The sequence below is a fragment of the Drosophila albomicans genome, chromosome 3 (assembly GCF_009650485.2).
Source record: "Drosophila albomicans strain 15112-1751.03 chromosome 3, ASM965048v2, whole genome shotgun sequence".
NCBI lineage: Eukaryota > Metazoa > Arthropoda > Insecta > Diptera > Drosophilidae > Drosophila > Drosophila albomicans.
This window is the reverse complement of record NC_047629.2, coordinates 4,733,901-4,750,341: the sequence shown is the minus strand read 5'-3', so window position 1 is coordinate 4,750,341 and position 16,441 is coordinate 4,733,901. Positions and strand designations below refer to the sequence as shown.

General features: G+C 38.4%; 1 long non-coding RNA gene across 3 annotated transcripts in view; it reads right to left on the bottom strand.

Moving 5' to 3' along the window:
• LOC117567893 (uncharacterized) overlaps positions 1 to 16,441 on the bottom strand; it is a 65,618-nt gene that overhangs the window by 23,777 nt on the left and 25,400 nt on the right. For all 3 annotated transcript variants that reach the window (XR_004572092.2, XR_004572090.2, XR_004572091.2), the window contains exon 3: positions 4,037 to 4,264. This is a non-coding gene — a long non-coding RNA (uncharacterized LOC117567893). The remainder of the gene's footprint in view (positions 1 to 4,036; positions 4,265 to 16,441) is intronic.

The following is a 16,441-nucleotide window of genomic DNA, read 5'->3' as shown; positions in this document are numbered from 1 at the left end:
TTTCAGTTACACACATTTTCATTGTTCTGTCCCTCTCTCTCTTTCGCGCTCTCTCTCTGTCGCTGTGTGAAAGTTGGCTTTAACCTTCTTCGAGTTTCGAGTGTGTTTTGTGTATTGGCCATGTTCGCTCAAGCGCTTTAAACGTTTTCCCACTGCTGACCAGACTCAGACTCAGAGCCAGAGCCAGAGAATCGAAGCCAGAGTCAGAGTCCGACGATATTTCAATTTTCCGATATGCTGTTACTGCTGCTGTTGCTGTTGTTGTTGTTGTGGTGCCAGTAAATTGTGTAGGTGTGCAATTGAATTATTGCAGTCAATGCACACATTCACACTCTCTCTCGCCCTTTCTCTCCCTTCCGCCCTCTCTGTCTCTCTGCTATCATAAATATGAAATTTTGAGCCTGCCTGCGTAGCCTGGTTGCACATTACGATACTCCTCTTCGCACACCTCAGCAACAGCAGCAGCAGCATTGTGTGGCATGCCCCAAACTCAAACCCAAACCCATGCTGTTTGCTATGCCAACTCTCCGGGCTGTGCCAACAAGCATTTTACGGTTTATTTTTGGGGCATTGAATGCAAATATTGGCATAAATTTTCGGCTGTTGCGGTTCGGTTCGGTTGGGTTCGGTCTCTGCTTTGGGTGTGGCATGTGGCAGGAAGCGCCTCAGCTGCAGCTGCAGCTTCGGCTTGGCCAATTTTCATTTGGCTTGTGGCATACACACACACACACACACTCGAACACAAACATAGTTCTCACACTTGACTGCATTTTGCTGGGCTGGGCTGACTGACAGAATGCACTTTGGATTTTGGATATTTTGATTTGAATTTCGAATTTGGAAATGTGTTTTTGGCCTTTTGTTCGCCAGTTGTTGGCCACTAAATCGATAGGCCAACCGAGTGTGTTTGCTGTTCGTGCTAAACAAGAAGATTTAATAACAAAAAAAAACCGAAAACAAAAACAACAACTTCAAATTTGTTATCAACAAAATGTTGGCAGCAGCTGCAGGTGGTAGTAGAAATGTCGAGGGGTTTAAGGCGCTGTCAGCAAAACTTTAACTGGACTTTTGCTAAGCAACGTAGGCGCAAGTCTACACTGCGAGAAAAATATGTATGGAAGCATTTTAAAGGAAAAAATGTCTATTTGAAATTTAATATTTTTGTATTAAACTATGTCTTTGTTACCATACAAACTTAATTTAATTTCTGGTTTTTTTCTGCTAAGCAAATTAGACGCAAGTATACACTGAGAGAAAAGTTCGTGCAGAAAATCTTTTAGAAAGAAACAAAAACTAATACGACAAAGTTTATTTATTTTTCTTTTATTCTGAAATCATTATTTAATAATTTTGAAAACATAATCCTATCTAACATTTTAAAAAGAAATAAATACAGAAAGAATATGATTAATATTGTTGCTATTCGAAGCAATTATTATTTTTTGGCACGCTTATGACAACTGAGTTTAATTTCATTTTTATATTGAAAATTATTTTTAATTTTTTGAAAGCTTTGCTTTTTTCAAAAATCAAGAAATAAGAATATATTAACTTTATATATTTTTAAAATATTTAGTTTAGTAACCGTCATGGTACTATGAATAATATTCACAGGGTTAATTTTCTCTATGCCAATTTTTCTATTAAATCTTTTTTACTAAATTATTGTTTGTTGCCATTGTAACAAATAAATTTGGGTTTGCTTTTGCAAATTAAATCATTTTAAAAATTATTATAAGCAAAAAGTATTTCTCGCAGTGTGAATTCGCCCATTGCCAACCGCATGCTTGTGATTTATGTGTTTGTTTTTGGTTTTGCGCATTTATCAACAGAAAAGGAAGCACAACAAACAGAGAACAACAAGCACAAGCACAAGAACAAGAAAACAAATGACAGATCAGCTTTTTACGTAGCATTTACTTAGGGCCAAAACGTTTATTTAGTCGAAAGGCCGAACGGAAAACAACGAAAACTATTTGAATTTCAGTTCGAGGGAAGAGAGGGAGAATGAAAGAAAAACACTCAAGTGTACACGATAACCAATTGGAATCGAATTCGAAACCATTTTGGGCTTCATTGCTGCGAGTTCAAAGTTCAATTAAGTGAGGCATTTTGTGGGGGATTTGTTGGCTGGCATTGTTAAGCCTTTGATTGCTATTTAGGCCAAACATATAAATTTACACGACTCCGAAATGGTTGTAAGCAACGCCCACTATCTATTCAGCCTATCGCCACGCCTCCAACTCCGGGTTTTGGCCCCAAACTGACCCAAATCAATAAATTAAGCGAGGTTCGCAGAGCTTTAAACTTTTGCCACAACTTTTTTGTGTTCAGTAATCGTAAATTCGTAAAATTTCGGGAGCGGGAAATTGGCAAAAACATGAAAAAAGTTTCTTGGCTCGAGCGAAAAGTATGCTACAAAATGTTAAAACTAAACCTAAAACTACGATGCTAATTTCCGACATGGCTTTCTGTTTTTCTCTTTCTGTTTGTTTCTCGTTTCGGTTGTGTGTTTTTTTTTATTCGGTATTTTCATCTGTTGTCTGTGCTCATGTCCTGTTGTCCTAAGTAAACCAATTTGTTGTTTGCCTTTGTGTGTGTGTGTGTGTGTGTGTCTGAGGTTGCCTCAAAATTCTATTAAAACCGCATAAATTACAAACTCGATTTCCAGCTGGCGAGGCGACGAGGCGACAAACGCATTTAAATACATTTTAATTAGCTGCCACGGCAAAGGACGAAAAAGAAGAGCCCTACTCCTCCTCCTCCTCCTCCGCCTTCGCATGCTCCTCCTTCCAGCTGAATGCTGCCTTTGATTTCGTCTAACAGCCCCTCAAAGTGTGCTTTTCTTTCTCAGTTCGCTTTCCGTTCATTTTCCGCTTTTCATTTACACAAAAGCTACTTAGACACGACTTTAGGGGGTCGAGTCGAGAATGTGAGAGAGAAAGAGCGCAAATGAGAGAGATTGGGCAATGGCCATGGCGAAATGATGAAAGGCATTTGGCTCTGATGTTTAGTTGCAAAACAATTAAGCTGAAAGCAAAGCTGTGTATTCAACTGTCTCTCTCTATCTGTGTGTGTGTGTGAGTGTGTTCTGTGAGAAATGAAACGCAATCACATTGAAGAAGATCAAGTAAATGTGTTGCTAAGTATTCAGAATATAAGACTAACAGATGCTCTGGAATAACTTCAAAAAAGTATAAATATTGATTGCATCAAATGTTCTTATATATTTTTTAAAGTATTGCAATGAATTAGAGCAACTCATTACAAATTAAAGAAAATAAACTATAGAAAGTTCATTAAAGTCTATTTACATTTTATCAATACTCAATTATTGAATATTGATTGACTACTTCTTAAAGTTGGTAATAATGCAATCCATATATCAATTTAGATATTTATACCTATTCATACCTAGTTCAAAAATGTTTAAATATTGAATGAATATTTCTGAAAATTGTGAAATTACAACACTGCTTACTTCTTTTGTCTTCATTAAAACAAATGCAAAAAAAAGTGGTTTGAATTCTTAAAGTTGGTGATAATGAAATATGAAATATATAAATATATTGAGTATTCATCCTCTTTAAGGCAATTCCTACCCCTTGTCAGCTGCATTTAGTACCCTTTACAGGGTATTCTACTTCATCGCTTGAACTTTTGTGTCATTGATAAATGTATAGACCTATAGAACATTAGCATTAATAGTGTGGCATTAATTTCGAGGCGCAACATATAGCATGCTTTTAGGCGGCCAATTATAGCCGCAGACCTCTATTAATATGCCTCGAGATATACATAGATACTATATGTGTATGTACATAGTATATACTATATGTATGTTTGCCGGCTTTAAACACATTAGGTCGAGCCCGTCTGTTGTCCTGAACGAAAAGCTCAGCCCACTTGGCAACAACTTGAGGTAATGTTTGCAAATGTCAGGCCCTAGCACAGTTTGCATAAATAATTCAGTTGAAAGGACGCTTTTAGGCTCGAAAACTGTTGTAGACAAAACTGCTTAAATATGCATAATTACCTGAGACATCAGGAGGCGCCTCCTCGAGTGGTGCAGCTCCTGTCTCCATCCTCCATCCTAGAGTCGTCGTCACAAGTTGCGAGTTGCGTTTACTTTTTGGAGCCTCGCAGTCAAGTTTTAGCCAAGTCAAGTCAAGTCAGCCATGACGCTTTGTTAGTCCTGCCGGAAGTGTGTGCTCCTCCTCCTTCACCGCATCCCAAGGCACTTGGCATAAATTTTCCGTATTGCCTGCGAAAAGTAAACAAGGCAAAATAACATAAATAACATTTTCCAGCACAGAGGCAAGGAAATGAGTTGAAAGCGCAGATTTAAGGCATTCGAAAATGTTAAATGGCGAATGGGAAATTTGACAAGTGTCTTAAAAATGGTTACGTTGAAATAATAAAATAAGAAAAATGCTTAAAAAGTGTGCGAGGAATGCATAATTATTCTAGACAAACTCAATATTCAAATTATGAACAAGTAATTATGTATAGAGGCTTATTTTATCTCATATTTATTTAAAATCTCCAGTTTAAACAGAACACATATCTGAATTAATGAAATAAATTTAAATGCGAATGGAAATTGACGAATGGGAAATTTGAAATTAGACTTTAAAATGGTTACATTAAAATAATAAAAAAACAAAAAGTTTTTTAAATGTGAGATAAATGCCTAATTATTCTTAAAAATGATGAAATTCAGATGCATTTAAATTGTAGATAACAAAATCCTGACTGTCAATCGAACTGTACCTTAATTAATAAGCCTTATTCCCTATCGTATTTATTTCCAATCTTAAGTTCGAACGCAATATTCTAAATTTATAAAAGACCTTTAAATTAATTTTATTCCGAATAGCGAGTCATTATATTGCAAAAAGGGGAAAAGCGAATGAAAAGTTAAAATAATAAAGCACAAGTGTGTGAGGAATGAATAATTATTCCAAGCACGTTTCATATTAAATATGAAGTCCTCATCCCTCACATATTTATTTAGAATCTTAAGTGAAAATTAATAAAATAAATGAAAATACATGGGAATTCTTAATAACGTTGAAACATTTCAATAAATGTGCGTTGAGTTGTATTTTGACATTCCTAGATTTTCTTGCAATAAAAATCAGTTTAACAATCTGCTAATGCGCAGAACGACCATAAAAATGTATAACTAATTATGTCAGAAGTGCTTGCAGTGGAGTAGGGAATACTTCTTCCTTTCGTCCCTTAATAGAAATCATTTAAATATGCTGCTAATGCTCTTTAAGCGGCAGTAAAGAGTCAACAAACCAAACGAAATGGCAATTGCCTCGTTTCCACAGTGACACGCAACGATGTCATGAGCTTGTTCGCTTGTTGTGCCTCTCCCTCTACCTCACCCTGTCCTCATCCCTCCTCTCCTGGAAGCGTGCTCCCGTGCTGACACAAATTACAGCATAGCCACAGTCTCGTGCTCACACACACACCCTCAGAAAAAGAGGGGGAGAGAGTTGCACATTCCACATGCCACACACACACAGAGCCCACATTCCGCATTCCGCATAGTCATAAATATAATTACAATAATAAAGGAAATATTTACAACAATTGTAAATACCTCAACTCAACTCGACTCAGACTGAAGTACTCAACACGCACAGTCCCCAAATTAATAAACTCCAATTGGCAACGCCTCAATCCCCGTTCCCCGTTCCCCTGCCCATCTCCTCCCATCTCCATCATCATCCTGGTTGCTGGGCCTGGGGGTTACCTGATTGCCGGCGACGAAGCTTCCTGATGAGCGTGTGAGCTCGTAAAGATTTCCTGACTGCCTGCGTGAATCGAAACGACACAATGAACAGCGCCCAAGGCCCTAAGTGATCAACTAACTGATATCCTATAAAATATGGCAATTGTTATTTAATCGCCGAGCGTAACTCAAAATGAGCAAGAAAGTTAGAGTCGAGTGAGCTCGACTTTCATATACTACACATTTTCAATTAAAGCAAAACTGTTCGATATTATCATTAAAATATGGTAAAATATACCAAAGGCTATATTTGGTATATTGGTAGATTACTTTATTTGAAAAATAATAATGTGGTATTGTTGGTTAAATATGCTAACATACACCGTAAACTATATTTGGTATATTGATATACTACTACCTTAAAATTTGAATAGTGCAGCATTATTGTTAAAATATACTAACACACACCAAAAGTGAATTTGGTATATTGATATATTACTATATTTATTCATTCATAAACGGAAAGTATATTTGGTATATTGATATACTCCTACATTCGAAATATGCCAAATAGAATTAAATATACAAATCGACCAAAGTAATTTAGATTCTAATAACTTCTGCGTTTTTTAGTTAGTCACAAGCAAATTCTTTGGGAGCATGAAGACTGCAGAAGCGGGCGTGGCAATAATCTAAAATAAACTTGTCGATAAACATTAGACAATGTTTGTTGTTCTGTATGCGGTCAGAGATGCCTCCTGTGGCATAAGGTTATAATACACTTCAACGATATGGATAGCGGGTACAAAGATAAGCCTCCTATAATTACGTTTACAGGGTATTGCAACAAAAGGCGTGTCGAAATCCATCCAGCTAGTTAATAGAAGTTTTGCCATTTAACTGCTAACTGTAACTGTGACTATGACTGCGACTTGCCCTTGCCTATCTGATTAGAGTGTCACGCCATAATGTCATCATAAATTGTTGTGTAGCCGAGGGGTAAAGACTAGCTGACAGCACAAGTGATGGTTACCACTCGTTCTCTCTCTCTCTCTCTCCCTCACTCGCTTCCGCATTGTGTGGCAGTTGCACAAAGATAGTGAGTATTTGCAGGAGGCACTTCAGCCAAATGAAATTTATGATTAAACTAAAGCCCTTAACCGAGTCAAAGATACGAGCTTTACCTTGTGCTCAGCGACTGTCCAACTGCCCAGAGCGTATGCTAAAGAGATCAGTGGCAACAAGAAGGAGCTGCAGCTGGATCAAAAGTTGGAGCTGGAGCTGGAGGAGGGGAGAACGCACACAATGGCCGCCGTTTACCGCAGGCCAAAATGCCACACTTAAGTGAATTACAAAAGCAGCTTGCCGAGGCAGCTAGCTGCTAGCTGGTTGACACTAAAGGGGGCAGGGGCAGGGGCAGAAGGAGTGACAAGGGGGGGCGGAGTCAGCCAGTCAACGCGTTGACAGCCACAACAAGCGGCTTAATCGCATTAGTGCGGCAAAGCGCAAGGTCTCCTTGCTTTCCCTCTTTCCCCCTTCTTCAAGTGGGTCCGTGGCAAGTGCGAAAACTGATTGTGTGGCGCCACAGTCCTGAGTCCTGAGTCGTGAGTCCTGTGCCACGTTGCCACGTTGCCTGGTTGCCACATTGTGCCTCGCTGCCTTGGCCAGGCGCTAAGCTGCGCATTGTGCGACGCAGTGGCAGCGACAACAACAAGGACAACGCCAACTATTTATACAAAGAGAAAAATAACAAAAAAAAAAAATAAAATATGAGAATAAAGTCTGTTGGGGCTGCAGTCAGAACTCAGCTCAGGCAATTGCTGCGACACACACACACACACAAATAGTATTTATATTACACAAAAATGTTCTTTCATTTTTTTTGGTTGAGTTCGCAGTCGAAAAAAAATTAAAAGAGAAAGCAATTAATCTACGACACAGAGCACACAGAGTGCCACAAAGGACAAGCACAGAGGAGAGTGAAGAGGGCAAAAGTGCTTATGGCCAGGCTTCCTGTCCTGCAAATCCAATAACTTATCTTGATTTTATGGTTATTTCAACAAAGGCCGGAAGTTGTAGGTGCAGCAAAGTCGACAGCAAAAGGAAGCTAAAAGCAAGGAGAAAAAAAAACTAGTTTTCCCCTCTCTCTCTCTCTCTCTTGGTTCTTGGCTCCTACAACTATGATACAGTTCAGATAGTGGGTGAGTTTTTGCATTTTGCACTTGACATGTCATTGTGTGTGTTTGCCAAAAAGGAGCAGCAGGCAGGGCAGAGCAGGGCAGGGCAAGGACAGCAGTCCTGTTGGGACAGCACATTCAAGTTAAACTACGAGTTCGTATCTGCAATTGACATATGGTTTCTTTTCAGTTTTCAGTTTGCAGTTTTCGGTTGGCTTTGCGTGTTGTAAATTTTGCATGAAATATTTTATTAGAAATGTCCTACATTGTGTCACAGACACTGACTGCACTTGTCTCAATTCCCAGCGAGCAGCTGCAGGTGATGTTCTCTTCCTTTCCATTCCCTTCTCTCACGCACAGCAGAAGTCAAACAGTTTGTAAGCTGACATTATCAAGATTAATTGAAGTCCTTTTGTATGCATATAAAACTGCGTATGTACATATGTATGTATGCACTTGACATTTATGAGTCGCATAAATCTTGGCAAAACAATACAACATTTAAATGCAACATCAGCTTTTCGACTAATTGATTAACAAGCTTCCATCCATTCCATTTCCATTTCCATCATTAAAGACGCCTCGCAAAATGCGTGTTAAGCAACCACCCAAAAGTGCCATAGACTTAAATGAGCTGAGGGCGGACGGAGTAGGAGACTGGGAAGGAAGTCACAACATTTTCAATTAATATTTAAATTCCACACAACAGAAGTTAATAATCAAATTATTTTGAAGCAATTACCAGAGAAAGCAGAGAATGCAAGACAATCAATTTGGAGTCGACATTGCCATACTCTACAGCAACGTTAAGAGGAATAATTGAATGGATTTCAAGCCAAAGGCAAGCAGAGAAGCTCATTCTATGGAAAAACACAGAGTATAACGAATGACTCCCCCAGCAGCGCGTCAATTACAAGCTCGTCGAGAGTTGGAAGAGAAGCGTCAAAAGTTCGGCGAGATTGGCATGCCGAATTTTAATTTTTTTATTTTTTTTCATTTTGCTGTTGCTTCGTTTTGGGTATTTGACGCACCCGCAGGAAAACAGCTGCCAAATGCAGAGAGCAGCAGCAGCAGCTAGAATGCAGAGATAGAGACACGAGTTTGGAATGGGAGAAAGATGAACAGACGCTGATAATGATATTTCTTTGTTCTGGTCTTCCTCTACATTTCTCTGTACAGCTCTCCCCACGAGGGGTGCTCAAAATTTATGCGGTAACGATTTTATTTTCAGTTCATTTCGTTTTTTTTTTTTCGTTTCAGCTTTTTTTGCAGGCATCACATATTCATTAAATTGCACAAAAGCCGAGAGCAATCTCTGGCTTAAGTGTCTGAATCGTGGCCCGGAGGCAATGTTAAGTGTATCAATGAGGTCTCAGCATCCACTTTCGTCTAATTGGTAATTGTCGTAGACTTTGCACAGCATCGCACACAACACTTCGAACGGCAGCAACAAGATTCTCAAATCAGAGCAAACGCGCTCCAAACTTGTTTTCTCTCTATGCGGTTGCTTTTAGAGGTGTCGAGCGAGTTTGAGATGACGCAATACGGGAGACTTTAAATGCTTGAAATAATTGCACAAATGTTTTCAGTCCAATGGCAATGACATCAGTGCCAACAGCCAAAGTCTTCTCTCATCTGAACCTATTGCATCATTGAAATAATATTCTGCACAATAAATTCGATAATAGATTGAGCAAAACTAATATCACTCTGATGTACTATTATAGAATGACATAAATTCGATCAATGTTATTTTTAGTCTCTGGCTAACCGTCGCATTATAAACATAATTGTCATAATTTATTGACGCATTTCATAAGCGTAATTAACAAACGAGTTAAACGAATTTAAATTACCAAACATGTATATGAAACTATAATAACATGTTATGATTGCAGCCGATGTTATTAACTGTCAATAAATTCAAATAGAATGCAATTAAATTGCTTGCAGTGGCTTTTTAATAGCCACATTAAAAGTTTAATGTGGCCGCAGGTCGATGACAAAAAGAGTTGCGCAAACACAATTCTGCAAATATAAATCATACGTCATGTTCGCCAAGAACTGACCAAGTATAATTTGCGCGTGTTTGTTTTAAGTTATTTCCATCTGATTTAAAACAATATTTTCTGAGCTGGCGAATGTCAAATGTGAATTATGCAAATTGACAACAATGATATACGATTAATAAAACTATATATTCATAAGCCCTAACAAATATGCAAATTTGCATTTAAATAATTGTGCAAAAAGTCAATTTAAAATATAAATAAATGCAAAGCGGACTAAGGAAATTGAAATAAAATTTAAAAATCAAAATGAAATAAATCATAAAATTGCAGCTGATTTAAATGCACGTTGATGAAATTGTCCCGCTAATTTGTTTGTGGACATTCAAGTAAAAAATAGATAAACGAATGATGAATGCAATGAACGACTAACCGATGCTCTGTATAACTTATAAGTTGGCAACTATTTTATGACTAGTTTACAGAGTATTTATGTGGTAAGAACAACTCGCAATGCAAACAGAATAATAACAATTGAATGGCGGCTGGTTAAAATGTCGGAAGTGCACGCAAAATGGCCGCAATTAAACAATCAGCACAACAATTACAAATGTTGACAGTCTGTGTTGTGCGTGTCTCTGAATGTGTATGTGTGTGTGTGTGTGTGTGTGGCTTATATAATGGCCAAACAAGTTGATATCGCTGACAATTGTTAGCTGCAAGTTGTGGCAATAATTTATTGCAACTGATTTACTTGTGCAATTAACTTTTGCATGGAATTGTCGCAATTTATGATGACAATTGCCAATTGCCATGCTGCAGTTGCAAGTTTGCAACTTGCGCAAGTTGCAAGTTGCGAAATTTGAGTACACAAAAAGCTGATGAAAAGCAAAGAATCATAGCGAGAACTCATCTTTAGATTACCTAAATATTTGCGCAGTGCCTAAAGGAATTTCCATCTACACACACACACATATCATTTACATGCTGGTGGAGCTCTTCAAATGATTGATATGTTAATGCAGCACGTATACGCCGCGTGTGCCAGCTCGTTGTCGCTAAGGCCTCGCTTCTCTCTCTCCCACTCTCTACACAACTGACATTTGCATATAGACATCATATGCAAATATCTGCCGCAATCTAACGATGTGCGAGTGTGTGTTTGAGGTTGCAAAAGTATCTGCGAATTTGCAAAAGCGCGTATCTGTGTGTATGAGTGTGTGTGTGTGCGTTTAATGTATGCATGTGCAAGATGGCGTCGCTCTTCCGCTTTGTACTTCATTGCAGCTTGTCTCATTTTCCATTTGTCAGCATTTCATTTCTTTTTTTTCCCCTAGAATTCTTCATATTTTCGGGCTAAATTGCTCTAACGAGCTGCAGCTGCAGTTGCACTCGACTGAAGCGTTGACTAACTGACTGATTAACTTGCCAAGTGACAGACTGTCGCCAGGTGAAGTTGTTGTTCAGCTCGTGAGCCTTCTCCTTCTTATTGTTGTGTAGACAGTTTGACAAACGAATTTCAGCGACAACAACAACACAAACAACAAATGACTAGCTACATTGGCTTTTTGCCTGTGTGATTTGCACTGATTTGTTGGCATTCGCTGCGTCATTGACTTGTTTTTTCCGGCCAGCAAAGAACAGAACAGAACACAGGTCGCTCTTTGGGTCAGCAGGCATAGACAGCGGCTCGCAAAAACACACACACTCCCACACACACACACACAGGGAGTGACATGTGTGTGTGTTTTTCCTTTTTATGTTTGTTATGCCATGTTCTGGCATATGTCCTTTGTATCGATGCGGTTCTTTGCCCATCTGTGTATGTGTGTGATTGTGTGTGTGTGTTTTGATTATAACGTTTTGGGATGTTGCTCTCTTTTTATTTCGCTGGCAGCCAAAGGGTCCTTTTTTCGTTGTTGTTGTGGTTGTTGTTTTGTTCCCATTGTTGCTGCTAAGCTGATTTACGTGGGTTTTATGTGTTTTCTCTGTTCTCTCGCCCGCACAAATGGGCGTATGAGTGATATTTTTTGTGCTCCTCTTGTCTCTGCTGCCTTTTGTACAGTTTAGTCGCTGGCAACAGTTGAATGATTGATTGAACGTTTTGATAAGTGCTGTCAGTGGGTTAGCTAGTTTTTTCTTCTTCTATTTTTTTTTTTTTTTTCATTGACTCCGCTTGTGGTTCAGTGTTTTTTCAGCCACACGCATTCATGTGCAGAATATATGGATTTCAAGAGGTTTTTTCTATGGTGAATGACACAAAAACATCATGAAGCAGATTCAGCACTATAGTTCTTTTCTTTTTCTATGCTGGACCACTTTTTCGTTTGATAAATCAATCACAAGTCACTAATAATTGACCACACAAGCAATGGCTAAAACTTTAATGCACCATTAGAGCTTAAGTTTTTCTGTTTGTAATGTGTTATTTAGCATCTTCAATCGGCAATTTCATTGGAAGTATTGTAGTAGGATGTGTGTCTTTCGCTTTACACAATTCTCTGCAATTCTAACAGCTCTCTTGTGAAGTTAGATATGCTCTCTTTCTTACTTACTCATTTCTTTTGCGACTTTGAACTTTCGAATATATAATTTTCAGCGACGCGGTCAGTGTTGATCGGTAAGTTAAATAAAACGGAAAAGGAAAAGGCATCTCAAAAAGTGTGCTATTTACTTAATTTATCTCCAACAGTATTTTCAACAATTTGCATGTTTATAAAGCAGCAGTTATAGCTTCGGTGACTCTGCTAGGATGATGTACAATTCAAATAACCTTCACTTAAAAAAGTGCGTTAATCACCTTTCAAGAAAAGACTGCAAGCTAATGATTGCGATTTTAACTGGTCACTGTTTAGCGATGACTCATGTGGTAGGAAATGCAACAAGTCTGGAGTCAAAAAAAACACTGGAGCATCTTCTCTATGAATGTCATGAGCTATCCAGACTCCAGTTGAAAAACTTAAAATGGCTTTTGCCAAAAATGTATCCATACTATCTATCTAACACGAAGCCATCCAACACCGTTATAGCTACAGACCTCAATTGGTCTATGCTCTATTCCTCCATGGAGCAGCTGGTCAACTTAACCTAGCTTATAAAGCAGATTTCTATTAATTTTAGAGCAGTCTTGACAAATTGAAACAACTTGTGATGTTAATTTCATGTTAGCAATTACAATATTAGTTAAATGTTCGAAGGCAATCGCCAATCATCCTGCTCTGGGCATTACCCTGCACTTGATGCAGTACACACCTCCTTCAAGACAGAGTGAGAGAGAGAGGAAGAGGAAGAGGCAGAGGCAGCGTTGCATTAGTTGCACTCGAATGCTAGTAGCCAAGTGCAGGCAGCACTTAAAGCAAACTCCACGAGTGGGTGGTCAGTGCAAAAGCTTTGCTGGCAGACTGCACTCGAACGGATTTCCTTGTTAGAAGCCCAAAGACATCAAGAGTGCTACAACGATGAGAGAGAGAGGAGAGAGATGCAGATGGTTGTGTCTTGGCACACAAAGTTGTGGGCAAAGTTTCATTCATGCACTTGATAGCACCTAATGCAGTCAAGGATTGAAATTGAAGCTGCAAATGAAGACGGCTGCAGACGGGTGTAAACCTCTTGCTTGCCCTCTCATCATCATCGTCGTCGTCATTGGGGGCTTTGCTATTGAAGCTGTGCAATTAGCACGCATCGATAGACACGCGCGTGTACTCGACACCGAGTGCTTAACAAAAGCGAGCAATCCAAGCAAAATGCTAATTAAGTGCATGAACAAAAGTTCGTTGCTGTTAACAATGCTAGCTTTAAGCATACTCCACACATGCCACAAACCTCCGACTCCGACTCCACCTCCTTCGGCCATATGCCGCATGCCACATGCCACACATGGCACTGCACAGAGAGAGAGAGTCGCCAAACAGTCATATATCATAGTCAGGTCCAACTGTGTGCGCCCTCTGCGAGTACCACACACAAAAAATATTAAGTATACGCCAAGCAAGCCAGCCATCCAGCCAGCTAGCTAGCCAGCGAGGCAGCTGTCGAGCGACCATTACAAATGAGAAATTTCCCAACACTGAATCAGAGTTTCAGTGCTGTTAGCAACACGCATGCCGTAACGAAATTAAACGAAACTTTTCGGCACAATTAATGTATGCAGAATTTGTTTAATTGACGACTCGCATGCCATAACTTATATGCCACACTCACACACACACACATATTTAAATGCAGATGGAGTGAGGCTAACGAGTGCTTGTTAATTGCACAACCAAAGTGCTTGGACTGTTCAACGTGGCCTGCCTTTTTGCCTTTTAATACCCTGTAAGCAAAGTCTAAGAATGAGGCGAATGGTTGCTGGAGTCTACAAACTTTAAAGAAATTTAAAACCGTGCTGCAGTTGCTTATCCCAAATTTATAAATCGAAATTGATAATCATAATTGAAGTCCAAATCCAAAGCCTCCATTCTAATTACAATCTTTGTAATTGATTCTATTTCTATAACTATTTAATCGAATTGGTTTTATTTAATTTGTCACGTTTATAGTGCATACTCTTGCTTTTCATATATAATAAAATACAATCATCATAGAAATACAAGTTTCTTAAGATTCTTGAGAATTGATTCTATTTATATGGTATATTAGTTGGATCATTTCACCAGGAAATGAACCAAAATGAGCCATTCAGTAAAGCGAATGAACTGAATAAGTTTACAATCATTCTTTTCTTTTGTTCACTTTTGAACTTTAGTTTGTTCTTGTTCACATGTTCCATTTTCAATTACTTGTTCTATATAGCAACAGTTTTTTAAACGTTATTGGAATAGTACAATAAGAATTTTAGTAGACCTAAAATACACAAGCGGATTTAAAAGTATCAAGCGATAAACTATGATTAACTAAGTTAGGAACAAAGTAAAACAAATTCAACGAACTAGTTCACAGATTAAAAATAAATGAAAAACTAATTCAGTAAATTGAACTGTGTTGACACAACACTAATTTTCATCCAATTTATTTGTTATCTCATTTGTTATTGTAATATCTCAATTTTTCAATGAATTTTCAATTAATAAAATATGTTTTATAGTCAATATTCGTGTTAGCTCGATTGCTTCACCAACGAATGAAGAAGAAGTTATTCAGTAAATTGAACGAACTTAATACGTTCAATACGAGTATTAATCGTTTTCTTTTGTTCAATTGTTCACTTTTAATCTTCAACTGATTCTTGTTTACAAATTCCATTTTCGTTTAATAGTTTTATTGCTATTGGTTTTCTTTCAATATCGTTCAGCTATTCGATTAAAATTTTTAGCGCCAACTTTGGATTTTGGAATTAACAAGAAGTTCAGAAGTCGATATGTAGATTTAAGTGAAGTGAATTAATTCTATTTCTATATATGAAATTCAATTGCTGTAACTTGATTGTTATCTCACTTAAGTTTTCAATTGTTGCTTATCTTAGCCCAGCATCTTTGCTAAAGCCTTGATAATTTATTCAATTTCTAAATCCAATTGATTTTTATCTCGCTTGCGATATCTATTTCTCTCTTAACGCTTATCTCAAGCCAACATCTTTGTGTTTGGCATCGCATCTCGTTTCCAACTGTGATACAGGATATCCTGCTAGTCAAGCTGCAAGGTTAAGGCATCAGCTCTTTTTGTCGTACTCGCTGCAGAGACTGCCAAATGCAGACATAAAAGTTTCTTTAGCTGCGTGCAGTGCACTTGCCAAAAGGCATTTCGTGAGCACGCCCCCTTTGGGGACCGAGTTGGCCAAGTAAATTGCCAGCTAAAGTTGAATGTTGTCGCCTGCGTGTCGCTGCGATAGGCATTAAAAAAAAAGAAGAGATGAAAAAGAAATTAAAGCCAAAGAGTAAAGCAAACTTTGGCTTGCCCATTTCATGCTCATAAGCATAACTTTGCATTTTGCGTTTGGCTTTGGGTATCTGGAAATTTTCGAATTCTCTCACATTTGCATGCAAAACTTGAGTTGAGTTTGAGTTCGGGAGCCAAGCGTGAAATTGGCAGTAAGAACAATTTGTAAGCAATGCACTGGACTTAAAGTACTTTTTCCTGTTACCAACTTCAGCTTACAATCAATTATAAGACGGAGAGTGAGAGGGAGAGGTTGAGAGAGGGAGCTGGGTATTGTTAACCTGTCCGACACACATTTAAATGCAATTTAATGCAATTTATGGGCTCTGTTGCCATGGCTTATAATGCGATTGCAATTGGCTGGCTGCATTCATAGCTCATGTTGTTAAGCCAAGGACCCTGGCATAACAACAGAGTCCTTATTAAAAGCGGAAACAATGCGCACATCCGCTTCAATTGTGCCATCGCATGAGCCAGAGCGTGTGTGTGTGTGTGTGGCACGCAAATGAGCATTGGAATAATGTGCATGCATTATTATTCATGTTGTTGGCCGCGCTGATAAAAAACCGACCACGACCAACATCAGCAACAACACAAAACTTAACAATTTATAGCCAACAACAGCAACATGGTTT